Source organism: Ciconia boyciana, chromosome 3, assembly GCF_034638445.1.
Source record: "Ciconia boyciana chromosome 3, ASM3463844v1, whole genome shotgun sequence".
In the NCBI taxonomy this organism is placed as follows: Eukaryota; Metazoa; Chordata; class Aves; order Ciconiiformes; family Ciconiidae; genus Ciconia; species Ciconia boyciana.
The window spans coordinates 7,956,752-7,970,018 of record NC_132936.1 but is presented as its reverse complement, the minus strand read 5'-3'; positions in this window follow the sequence as shown (position 1 = coordinate 7,970,018).

Below are 13,267 nucleotides of genomic sequence, written 5' to 3'. Positions count from 1 at the left end.
ATGACTCTTTTGTCAATGTTCATTCAATTGTCATTGTCATTTGCTCATGAATTTCAGGCTTAACCCTCCCAACATGTATGCTGATGTATGCAAACTCTTCTTCATTCAGGTAAAACAGATGCGTATGCAGTAGATCTTTCTTTTGAATAAAGAACAACAGGAGAACAGATGGCAAAGGGTTTGATTTTCACTTCATGCTGCTTTTTTACATCACATTATTTTTAGTTGTTGATGTTTCATCTGTTTTGTGAATGTGTACATAAGAGGTGAAGAAGGTCCTTGCAATTGATTCGTTAATTAAAAACAAATGAACTACAGAGAAGCTGTTATAATAGACATTGGTCTATTATAATATGCAACAGCACTGGCTTCAGTAGAGTTATGCTGATTTAGGTTGTACAAGAGAGAAAGTAGCCAATAAATGCATCAATGAAATCAGCTAAAACTCCACGGCAATCACTGAATCTGCAGGAGTGAAAAGTATAGTGTTCTGGTTTTGCTAAAGAGAAACCCTCCTCTATGTCCAAAGCAGACCTAGTTTTCTCAGATACCTCATGTACAGAATAACAATAGGAGTCTGTTAGACTCACTTGTGGCTTTCTGAACAGGAGGCAGGAAGCAGGGATATGACTAGCACCCCACCAGTGTGTACAAACTGGAGGACAGTGGCCTCTGACTATAGCAGCCTGTGGGTAGCTGGAGATAACAACCATTTATTTTGATACCTTTGTCCTTCACTATCTCAATGATGCAAACTTTGGTTTCAGACCAAGCTTCTCCTTGGTCACCTGTAGTTACTGGGACTTGATCCTGGTCAGATCTTCCTACTGGTGTTAAGTGAGAGAGCCACTGCTAAACAGGAGACTGTTTAGTGGAATATTTCAGGGTTGGTATCCAGTGCTTGAAATAACAGTTATGCTGTATATTCTCTTTCCTGGTGTCCCATTAGAGCTGCAAGGTGAGGACAGATATTATTCAAGACCCAGCAGTTGTGATTCTGGGATTGATTCATTTGGAAACATTGCTTGGCTGTGGAAGTAGATAGGCTCGTCCTCCAAGTCTTACTCACGAGCAGCAAGCTGATCTCTAGATGTCATTGGTACATTCCTGCAGGTCTGTACCACATCTGGGCTCTGTCTGCCCATGACTGCTGTCAGCTCAGTATCACTGGCTTCTCACAATGAAGCCTGAAGCTGGGCAGGCTGCATTCCAGTAATGGGCTGCTGAAAAATTAATCCACTCTGACAAATTAACAAAAAGAAGCTTTGGATCCTTCCCAGATCTGCGCTGAAAACACCATTTGAGCTAAGCAATGTCAGCTCTCCGGTGTTAATCATAACCAGAAAAACATGGCATGGCCATCATTAAGTAGGCTGGTTTCCTGAGAGTTTTCTCATAAACTCTGTTCCAGCTTTTCCAAAGGCAAAGCCATGTACACAATGTAGTGCACATTTCCTTGTGTGCAGCAAGCAATTTATAATGCTCATCTTGAGCTTTGGGGAGAAAAAGGTCTTTTAAAAGCAGAGGCGTAAAAACAGAACTAAGGAATTATGGGCACTAGTAAAGAGATCAGTGCTTTTGTTGAGGCTGAAAGAACTGAAGTGTTCTGAATAATAACCTTGAAGTTGAGCTGGTACAGGGAAAATAATTTACCACGGAGTTAACTCTCACTCTGTAACTATTCAGTCAGAGTACGTCAGGGTTAAGCTTTGGCTTGGAGCAGAACGTTGGAAAGTTTTCATTGTTTTTCCCACTCCCCTCTTGTGAAGGGTCTGGAAGATGTGCCCATAATGTGCTTTAGGCATTGCAATGCCTAATTCTTAGCTAACTTATATAATCTAGGTAAATTCACAGCCCTGAGTAGAAGTCTAGGTCTCTAATACAATATCCATCTGCAGCATTGCCTCCTCATCTCTTACTTGCTCTAGGACTCCATGTTCAAAACAATTTCTATACTCTGAGGATTGGCCTGCCCCATATTTGGTGTGGGGCAGACTGTGGCACCATATAGCAAGGCCTCAGACCCAAAAGAAGCTAGTTGCTGTGGTCCTTTCCCTGTTGCACCATGCTATGTGCATGTGTGTGCCAACCACACAATCACAGAATGATTGAATCATTTAAGTTGGAAAAGACCTTTAAGACCATCGAGTCCAACCATAAATTTAACACTGCCAAGTCCACCACTACACCATGTCCCTAAATACCACATCTACACGTCTTTTAAATACTCCAGGGATGGTGACTCAACCACTTCCCTGGGCAGCCTGTTCCAATGCTTGACAACCCTTTCAGTGAAGAAATTTTTCCTAATATCCAATGTAAACCTCCCCTGGTGCAACTCAAGGCCATTTCTTCTTGTCCTATCACTTGTTACTTGGGAAAAGAGACCGACACCCACCTCGCTACAACCTCCTTTCACATAACAACAAACACAAGGCACTACTAGACACAACCCCCTGTCATGAGACCACTGTATGAGGTGGCCTAAAAGATGTGGACAACTGAGATACCGCTCCCAAGCAAGCAGAATGAGGCTTTGAAAACAAACCACCCATCTTGTGGACAGATATGCAGGTGCTAGGCAATATTAGCTAGTGTCTTGGGCTGGGTTTTATAGAAGGCCCAATGTGGTAGGTAAGCTCAGAAAATACACTGACTCAGGTTCCAGTGATAAAATAATGAAATGCATGGTTAAAGCTGTTGTTGGGTTTCAGGCAAGAGTTGGGGATCTGGGCATCTTGGAGGTGTCAGGACAAAGGTGGTGGTATGTGTGTATTTCGGGAGAACAATAGGCACTATGTTCTTTGGATATTTCATCCACGTGTAACTGAAGCTCAGCAGAGAGTTGTGAAGGAAATGTCTGATTGTTAGACGTGGCACACCTAAGGGTGGGACCCATCTGCCCTAAGTTAGGCCAAGAATAAAACATTTAAGTGTGAGTTAGTCTTTGGTGGCTCCGTCAATGTACAGAAGTCAGAACCTCTGGAAGGTGATTCAGCTCATCCTGAGATAGGTATCTAAGGCAGAACAGATTAATTGTTCTCTGAGGGCTTTTCTGGGCACCATCAAGATCCTCTGCTCAGTTGCCACACAGTGTCATAGAGGGATACAGGAGGCAAGTTATGTAAACCTTGATGTTGTCCATGACTACATCCTGAGGCCTGCAGCAGTAAGGCTATTGGCCATCAGGGCTGACTTTGTAGCCAGGCTCTGTGAAAGGACATGTGCAGCTTTGGCTCAAGTCCATCAAAGAAGACATTAGTAATTAAAGTATTCACCCTCGATACAGGAACATTTTTCCAGTTCTCACTTGGCTTGGTTGTGAGTCTATCCACACAGAATGGAGATCCTGGATACTGTAGGGTGCTCTAGGAAGGCAAGTGTTTCTAGGTCTTCTCCATGTAAGGTCTTCTGCCCCTATATCCATGCTCATTCTCTCATAGCTTTGATAATCAGACACCCCCCACCCCACATCCCAGGTTCATATTCTAAACTAGTGGGGAGTAATATTCTTCTCTTGTTATGTATCTATATTCATAAACTGAGCATTAAATATAGCAGAAACAGTGGCACAATGTAGCTGACACAAGAACATGGACAGTACCAGCTATCAGGGGACACTCATGACTTTTCCCATCCTTGTAACCCAGTACTTTGGCCCCTTTGGCCTGTGGGATCTGGAGCAATGTGTTCTCCATGTGCTTCATGGTGGCACCATGAATAAGTAGGGGAATTGTCTCTCTTGGACCTATGTGCTTCAGAGACTTCAAGGTCTGGTTTGCCCCTGATCCAAGTACAGGAAGGCAATGTAATGTCTCAATGGTTTTGCTTAGGGCCAGTGAGGGAAATTTGAGGCTCTGGAGAACTTTGGATGGAGGTGGTTCAGAGACAGCCGTGGTGGCTCCTGAGGACTGCAGCTGGGTTAAATGTTCAGGGTAGGAACCTACTTCTCTCTGTAGCTCTAGGCCCCCTTTACCTCACATTTTGTAGCCTGTTACTCCAGAGGACAGTGAATCCAATGCCTTTGACAAATGCTGCATTTACATTAATATTTTAGCAATAGTTATTGCACTCGATCATCAGACTGGTGTAGCAACATGGAGTTTCTACATAAGGGACATGACTCATTTTGAGTAAATGAAGCTACATTTCTAATTACATTTGGTTTTCTCTGTACCTCAACTTGCCTGGGCTTTTGGAGCAAGACTTTGCCATTTAGTGCTAAGGGCAGTAATGCCGTAGAGGCTCAGACTATGCTCTATTCACAACACTTTGTTTTGGTTCATATTTTACGCATTTGATTTTAAAAACTGGTTTTTTTTTTTAATTTAAAAAAAAGAAGAAAACCTGTAAAAAAAGCACTAAAGCCAGAAAAGAATTAAAGCAAAAGTGTCTGGATGAGAAAGCACAGCTCGTGTGTCTGTGCTGAGAAGAAGTTTAAGGTTAGACATCTGCCTAGTAATAGGCTGCTTCAGGACACAAAATGCCAGTTTTCACCAGTAAGCCTCAAGAAATGCAAAAAGCCAAAACATAAATTTTTTAAGGTCTAGTATAAATCATGCATTTTGTTTCCAGGTGCTTTTAGTCCTGAAAACAGATCTTCCCTCTCCTTTGGGAAAGAAAAAAAACAAGACAAAACAAAACCATAGAACATTCCTGTGGAGATTAAAAAAATCATGGTCTTTTATGGAAAAAAAAGAAAAAGTTATGGGAAAAAGTTACTACTTCTGATGAGCTCTGGCACTGGAATTTCATAGCTCATTTTATCTAATGGACAGAAAATATTTCACCTTTGGAGGACTTTTCTGCTCTCAGTCTTAGCCTCTTCTGAGTTACCTGTGAGCAAATAGCCTTGTTCCTTATCCCAAAACAACAGGCATGCACTGCAACCTACGGTGTTGTCGTGGTTTAACCCCAGCCGGCAACGAAGCCCCACACAGCCGCTCGCTCACTCCCTCCTGGTGGGAAGGGGGAAAGAATTGGAAGAGTAAAAGTGAGAAAGCTTGTGGGTTGAGATAAAGACCGTTTAACAGGGAAAGCAAAAGCTGCACACGCCAGCAAAGCAAAACAAGGAATTCATTCACCACTTCCCATTGGCAGGCAGGTGTTCAGCCATCTCCAGGAAAGCAGGGCTCCAGCACACATAGTGGTTACTTGGGAAGACAAACGCCATCACTCTGTACATCCCTGCCTTCCTTCTTCTTCCCCCAGCTTTATATGCCGAGCATGACGCCATATGGTGTGGAATAGCCCTTTGGTCAGTTGGGGTCGGCTGTCCCGGCCATGTCCCCTCCCAACTCCTTGTGCCCCCCCAGCCGACTCGCTGGTGGGGTGGGGTGAGGAGCAGAAAAGCCCTTGACTCTGTGTGAGCACTGCTCAGCGGTTACTAAAACATCCCTGAGTTATCAACACTGTTTCCAGCACAAATCCAAACCATAGCCCCATCCGAGCTGCTATGAAGAAAATTAACTCTATCCCAGCCAAAACCAGCAGAGGTGTAAAATGATTTTTTTGCAGGCAGATCCTTTCTTTGTGGCAAACAGGGAGGTGAACCCCCTTTCCCCGGCTTCCCAGCAGTGCTGACTGCCCCTCACCAACACCACTTCCCCCTCCTCAGCATCTCTGTTACATCAAGGAACTCCTGAACTGTCTTGTTGTACTCTTAGTTTGCCATTAGCATCCATCTATACTAGCAAATAAAATGGGTGAGGAGCCGCCTTTGGCTCTGAGGCCAATTTGTGCAATTTATGCTTATATTAATCCCTCTAATCCCCAAACCAGGATGGCTGCATCCCAATTGCCTGCTGGGCCCTGTGCTAACCTATGAGTTGTACCCCTGCACTGCAAGTTGGCCTAGGTCTGACCAGTGCCCAGGCAAATAACGTAACAGTGTGGATGGTTGTGTGCCACTTTTTGAGCTCATGTCCCTGTTTCATTTAGTTTACTAGTGTAGGCATAGACAATGAGTCCTGACAGGTCCAGAGGCAAGGAGAAAGCAGCAGAACTGCTCTGGGTGTTCATATATAATTCAAGGACTAGTTCTTATTACTGAGTAGTCTCTAAGCAGAGAGGTGGACCCAGGCCCCCCTTCCCCTTGAAGGACTTACACCTCAGTCTAAGGCAGCAGCTGCATGGCTGACTTTCCATACTTGGGCTTCTTCAGTGACCTGGCAAATCAAGCGTGACTCGGATCATCTCTTTTGCCACCAGACAACAGGGGGAGGAAATCACAACCAGATGGGCATGGATGGGGAGAAATTCCCACATTTTGATTTCTCCAGCCCCTTACAGTGAAAGGAAGGAAAGAGGTGATATGATGAGGAGCTGTTGACATGGAGGAGAAGGGCAGGAGAACCCCCAGATGAGGTTCAGCTTAATCCCCAAAGGGTAAAGCTCCTACAGCTTGGGGCATTGGGAATACATTTAGCTGTGGCAGTGTTTAAATGAGTTAATCGTGGCTAAGCTGCTTGTTTAGGATTCCAAATCTTTTCACTAAAAAGCAGATCAAGTTAATCCAAATCAATTTCTCAAATCCATTTTTATTCAGATTATCAAACTTTAGGGCACATTAACCATTCTGTAGCACATATGTGCAGGCTACATGGCAGCTCTCCCTTGTTAAATCTTTTAAGCATCGGGATTGAGGGATAAAGCAGTGTTTGGATTAACTGGACATTTATCTCTCTCCTTCCACACTCCCTCTTTTTTGGGGTTGATTTTGTGTCCAGTTATGAGGATGGCCTGGCACCAGATCTTTTGGAGATGTTTTTGGCAGAAGGGAGACAAATCACCTCCACTTAAAGGAGCTGTGAATCATGTAAATTCATAACGTACTTCAAGCTTCATTTTTACAATCAGAGCAAATCCTGCAAGGCATGTAATCCTGTTGATCTGAGAAAGGGCACTCAAACCCAGACTATTTTAGATCTGATTCTGGATGACCATCTTCTGGAACAGATAACATTTGCAAGAGCTTAACATCGTGACAAAATGTCTTGCATAGTTGGAAGAGCTATCTGATTTATTGGGTTTTGAGGGAAATTTCATATTGGTTAGAAGTACTGGTTTGGCTTCTCTTGACATTCAAGTCCTGTAGACTAGGGGAGAAGGACTAAAAATTTCCTCACTAGCTAATATGCTTTAACCAACTTATTTAAAAGCTAATGTTCAGACATGCTAAGTAATGCAATGTGCTTGTCCAAAGCTCCTGTTTCTAGGGCCTGCATGAATAAGTAATACATATTAAAATAAAATGGACAAGAATTTCTAAGTTTGTTTTAAAATGAATTAAGTGATTGCCAATAAATTAACGAACGTGGTTGTCAGTGCTGGGTTGGGAACGGAATTATTCCTAGACACCAAACAAAGCTAATCACAAACATGCATATCCTGAAATAAGCATCTGCAAAATGTCTACATTAGCATTACCGTTACGGATTAAACCTGAAGAAATTTTCAAGCCAGAGGGGACCACTAGATCATTCACTTGACTATCTGCATAACACAGGGTGTAGAATTATGCTGAATGATTCCTGTCTTGAGTCTTCACGCCCTGGCTGAGCCAAAGCAAGGGGAGGAGAAAAAGAAAAGAAGAATATTTGCAATGGCTTGGATGAGACTAGAGAGAGGAAAGCTTCAACAGTGGAGAGAGATGAAAGGAGAGGCTCCAGATCAGCATCCGAAGGTCAGTCACCATATGTTTATTTAAGGTCTAAGGTGCAGCAATTGACCTGCAAAACACTGAGGAAAGTATTTCTGTCTGTGGCCATCAGTCACATCGCTCAGGCAACTGTCTCTTCCCATCTTTGACTTACTGCTATGGAGCCAATTCCTTTTGCATGAGCCATCAAATGGGAGCAGTAAATCTGAATTTTTTTCTGGGATCAATTGACAACCACATGCCGGGAGAGGGAAATCCTCTTAATTTCCCTTTCACTAAAGTTGCATAGTCCAGATAACTAGAAGTTAAAATTAAGGATGGGACTACACCAGAGAGTTCAGAGTAGATCTGAGTTTCTCCAAAAAATGGGAGTGTTTGGAGGCAAGCTGAGACAGAGATGTAAGATGTGAACATATCAGGACAAATATTCTGGATGCCTGCTTTGGAAATTGTTCATTGGCACTCCAAATTGCCAAACTGGAAGAATCCTGCTGGTTTCCCAGCATGTCCCTGCAAACATATCTCAGAAATGCCCTATGAGCTTTTCCTTTTTCTTGGGAGTTCCCCTCCTGCTCTATTCCTCCCCGGAGGTCTTCGCAAACAGCTAGGAATGGATGGGAACTTTTTGTGTTGTAGATACCAGTCTGAGACCCCAAGGTCAAACCATTAAACTAAATCATCAAGCAGTAGACTCCTCCTCTTCATCACTCATCTGACTCAATTATGCTTGATGTTTAGTTGAAACCCATGAATGAAAAATGGAGATTAAAAAAACCCAGAAGGCAGAAAATAGACATTTTTGCAGAGGCAGAAATTAGGGAGATCTGTTGATAGGTTTCTTCTGACGGTTTTTCAGAAAATAATTGGAGACAGTTTCCTTGTCCTTGCAATGTGTAGGTGGTCCATGTAAGATCCAGCTGCTATTGGTGCCAGACTGGTGTCCTGATTAGTTTTCTCCCTGCCTGGACAAAGAAGGGGTCTGGCAGCTATTGGGGTGTCTGGCACAATACTCCTGGGTCCTCAGTTTATCCTGCTACTGTATGGTCTGAATAGGACCCTGTAGTGGGAGACAATCTCCACCCAGTGACACCAGCAACCTAAATAGCCCAGGCAGGCAGGAGAACTGGGGGACTATTATTCCTGTCCTATAGATAGGGAAAGGACATCCACAAGATGAATACAAAGGATCCAAATGACTGGGAGGACTCAGAAAGCTGGACGCCCACATTCCCACTTGAAAACCAACACCTGATTCCCCACTGGCATGTGTGGAAATTCAGTGCCTAGGTGTTATAGAAAATAATGTGCGGAAATACGCCCTGACCTGAGCTAGCCTACAGAGTCCTGTCCCGGTGCCCTAATTACAGGGTCATCGTCTGCCGTTTGGTTAAGACCCACTTCTCTGTGTACACGAACTCGTTGCCACAGATGCTCAGACACAGGCATGCTGGTACGCAGGTCCGTATTAGCTTAAACCTTTCACCCCTACTTGGCTTCAGACTCTTATAATACTAAACCTCCTCAAGGTCCTTGCTTACAAGCAGGTCCTTTTTTTCCCTGTGAGAAACTTCTGTTCAGTGTTTTGTCCTCTGGAACTGCTGTCCTGCAGCGCTGATTCTGTTTAATTTCAAAAGCCAGCTAAGAGATATCTCCCTGGTCTCCTGTTTATGCCTATGACAATTTATTAAGTTATGCTTCAAACATTTCAGATCACAGTTGGGCTGCAAGGCATTACACAAAATAGGAGCTTTTTGCTCGCCGAGTGCACAAGACGTTTCCTTGCTTTCAGGATTCTTTGTGATGTTTGGTGTGTCTCTCGTTTGGTTTATACTGATGGGCAAATATCCTGGTTCTTTTATTTTCATGTATATTGTTTCCTGGACCAACCCCATATTTTAACTCCATAATAGGAGAGTGGGTGGAAGCAGAGAAACTGATAAAATCTCCCTTTGCTGCTGTTGCATTTCTGAGATGTTTTCTTCAGTTTAAGGTTTTCGTTTTTTTTTTATATTGTCGTTAGGAATCCAGGTTTAGTGCCACACTATCTGATATTGAAGAAGCCCTGGATGGGGGCTGTTTGGCTAGAGACAGGACGATGCCTCAGTGGAGGTTTCACTGAAGTTCATGGGTATGTCCAGTGTGCTGGGACCATTCATTTCTATGGACACCCTGGAATGGCAGGGAACTCACAAATATGTGTAAAAATTATCTGTCTTCCTGTTTGTGTTGGGATTTGGAGAATCCTTCCCTGAGATCTGGACAGCTTGCACTGGGATGGCTGCAGAGGATTTGTCCCTCCCTGTGCTGAACCCCCTTTGCACAGATGTCTTGGCCACTCATCCAGCAGTGCCTGAACATCCCTGGCTTCACAAACCCCTGGCTTTTAGGGTAAAACAGCAACAAATTCAGCTTGCTTTGAACACAAGGCTATGATGGTACAGAGGCAGCTTGGCTGTGCGGGAGGACAGGGCAGACAGCATGGGGTGGCAGACTTCTCAGCTGGCCTTGTCAGCTGGCCTGGGTCATACTGCTTTGGCATGGGTTGCTCCAAGCAAACTGCAGGGTGGAAGCCAAAATACGTACAGTTTCTTGAGGTTGCCCTCAAATGTATATACACCACATGCCTGCAAATATCTGCTTTGGATACAGGCAACATGCATCCCCCAAATCTTGCATTGCCCACCCAAGCTCAGAGGGTCATGTCCAAATGTTCTTGCCGCATGGGAGGAAGGAGGACAGTGCATGCAAGCTGCCTCCAGACCTGGTGGCCTTTCCACAGGCTGCTTTTTCAGAGCTAGTGAGGTTCACAGAGCTCTTCTGGGGGGAAGTAGAAGGGAGGGGGAGGCAAGAGAGGCTGCCATATGCGGATGTGTAATCCTAAACACGTGCACTGATTCTTCTAGTTGTTCACTGGAGAGCAGAAATGTCGTGCTCCTTGTGAGGCGGGGCAGGAGGGGCCCCACGTCTGAACTGGAAGCAGAGCCAAGGACCATAATGGAGTCCAGAAGACGAACTTCCGTGAATCAAAGACACGCATATTTATTTACAGTACAGGCAGCAGCGGGGAAGCCGCCCCAACAAGCTCATAAACATATTTACAGGGATTTCACAGCAAGGTTTGTAAGAAACAATAAAGCAATCACTCAGCACCTCTGCTTAAGAGCTCTTTATAGCATGGAATCTTACCCAGAATCGCTAGACGCTGGCTGAGTCACTCTTTAAAAGGCCTCCGACTCAGCCTGCTTCATTGAGGTTTATTGCTTTTCTCTCCCAGAAGTTTTCCTAATTCCCTCTGCTCCTGTAAGGAGCTGGTTTGTTCTTTAACCCACCGGGGACCAGGCTAACTCGGCTGCCCTTCCTTCTCCAAGGGGTAGACAAGTAGCCACCCCCTACATGCACCATCTTTGATTTTCGCAGATGTGTGGGCACCGTGTCCAGTCTGGGTGCCAGTGCTTCTGTAACCAGCTGCTTTCCAAACACCAGCACCCACCGAAGAAGCCTGAGAAAGCCCCAGCTGTCCTCCCAAAGTCTATAAATTCAAGGCCCTTGGTGTTTGCATTGGTGCTTTACCAAACACGTTATACCCACAGCACGTTACCCCCACCTCTGGACCCAACAAAGGAGCCAGCTTCGACTATTCTAGTCAGGTTTTCCAGTTCAGGGAATGATTTACCTTTCCATTAATTATTTTTCTGTCTCTGGGAACAGCTCTCAAGGGGGAGGCCATGCCAGATGCAGCCGCAGTGAAGGAAGCAGACAGCAGAGCCGTGTCTGCAGTGGTGGGAGGCCCTGGTGAGAGGTTGGAGGGGGGATGACACTTACAGCCCCTCCAGCATGACGTTGTGTCTGTGCCAGGTAGAAGATCCCACCCTTCCCAGACTCTGTACTGGAAACCTCATCACCTACACTAGGTCTTATGGAGCCTGAAGAGATCCCCAGGCCTGAGGAGAAGAGTGGCTGAACAAGAAGAGATGGCAGCCCTGCCCCTTCACAGCTGTAGGTCTGTTTTAAAGTTTTCAAGTAATCACAGGTTTGTAAACTTGCAGGGAAATCGCAGAGCTGCCCCCATTGCAGGAGCTGTGGTTGTCACCCCATATCCTCCTGGTGCTCTTCAAAGAGGGGAACTGGCAATGTCCTTTGAAACACTGGAAAAAACCCCCAGGACTTGGCATCGTGGTTACAAATAGGGCCAGGAAGAGAGGATTAAAGCAACACAGTAGCGTGAAGGAAGCGAAGAAGAAGAGCCAAGGGGGAGAACTGCCTTTCTCCTTCACCTATCCCTGAACTGCTGGCCATCAAAGCACATACTGTGCTGTCCTCTCAGCTTGGCCAGCACCCTCTGCTACAGCACGGATACTGGTGCATGGTGCTCCTCCCTCGGGCACGTGAGTTGAAAGGGACCGTGGTATTTTTAGCAAAGAGCACAAATGTATATGGGAAGGGTCATGACATGAGTTGGCCCGTGAACAGCAGCTGTTTCTCAAGTCATCATGTAGGAGGGCTGCTGGTCCGGAGGAGGAATGCTGCTAGGCCCTGGTGTGCATGAAACCCCTGGGGAAGGGCTGCTCTCTCTGCTGTCTTTGAGGACAAGTGTTCAGGATAAAAACAAACTGAAGGGTTGAAGTGGTCTCAAGCAAAAGGCAAGCTGGAGTCTCCTCCTTTATTTAAACAACTCAGTTCCCCATTTTATTTCGTTTGCATTCTAAAGTGTCCACCTAGTAGCATTCCCTTCCTAGACCTTTAAAAATGGTGTTTGAGTGTGAAGGGGAAGAAAGTATTTTGGCCAAACTTGTTATTCTGACTGCAAATTCAGGTAGAAATTGGGTAATCATTGGGGATTATTAGGTGAGTGCTGGTTTCCCATGCTGGATGTTGCTGCTCTTCCCTTTTTGGAGAAGAACATGGTGGTGGCAATGCTTGCACATAAGGTGGGGAGCAGGGCAGAGGAAGAGTGATTAAGTGCAGCATGGAGGCTCCAGGTGGTCTCTGAGACAAGACCAGTCCTGGCTTTGTAAGCCATTGCCCTGCTGGGGGTTTGGGTTCAAGCTCAGGGTAGTCTCCTCCAGCGTCCTTGTTTCTCTACAGGGTCAGCATATGCCATACTTGAGCTTGAATGTGAGCCATCTCATAGGCAGTGAGGCCAACGGAGAAGTCAGGAACTGAGGGCAGGCTGGAGTCCTCCTTCGTATAGAGACAATTCAACATGTCGGAGGCCAATATCAATGTATCTGCTGTCTTGTTAACCTTGGTGACATGTTGCAGTCACCTTGAGGTCACTTACAACCCTCAAGCTTCTGATCCACAGCCTCTGCAGTTTTAAAGTGACTTGGTAGCGGGCTGTGGATGGACAGGGTCTGGGGTCCTCTGACTCACTAGCTGTGCAACTGCAGCTCTTCAGGGCTTTTAAGACTCATCTTATTACAAGCCACCTGCCTGGGACGGCCAGAGTAGCAGCAAGCTTTGGTTTCCAAACACAGCTGGTGGTTCTTGTGCTTCATGTGTTTTAGTGATGTGCAAAATCCTTGAGGGCTTTTTCAATGCTGTATTTTTGTGGCTGCTATTTAGTTTCTAGCTAACAGTTCTTACATGACAACTAACTTGCATACA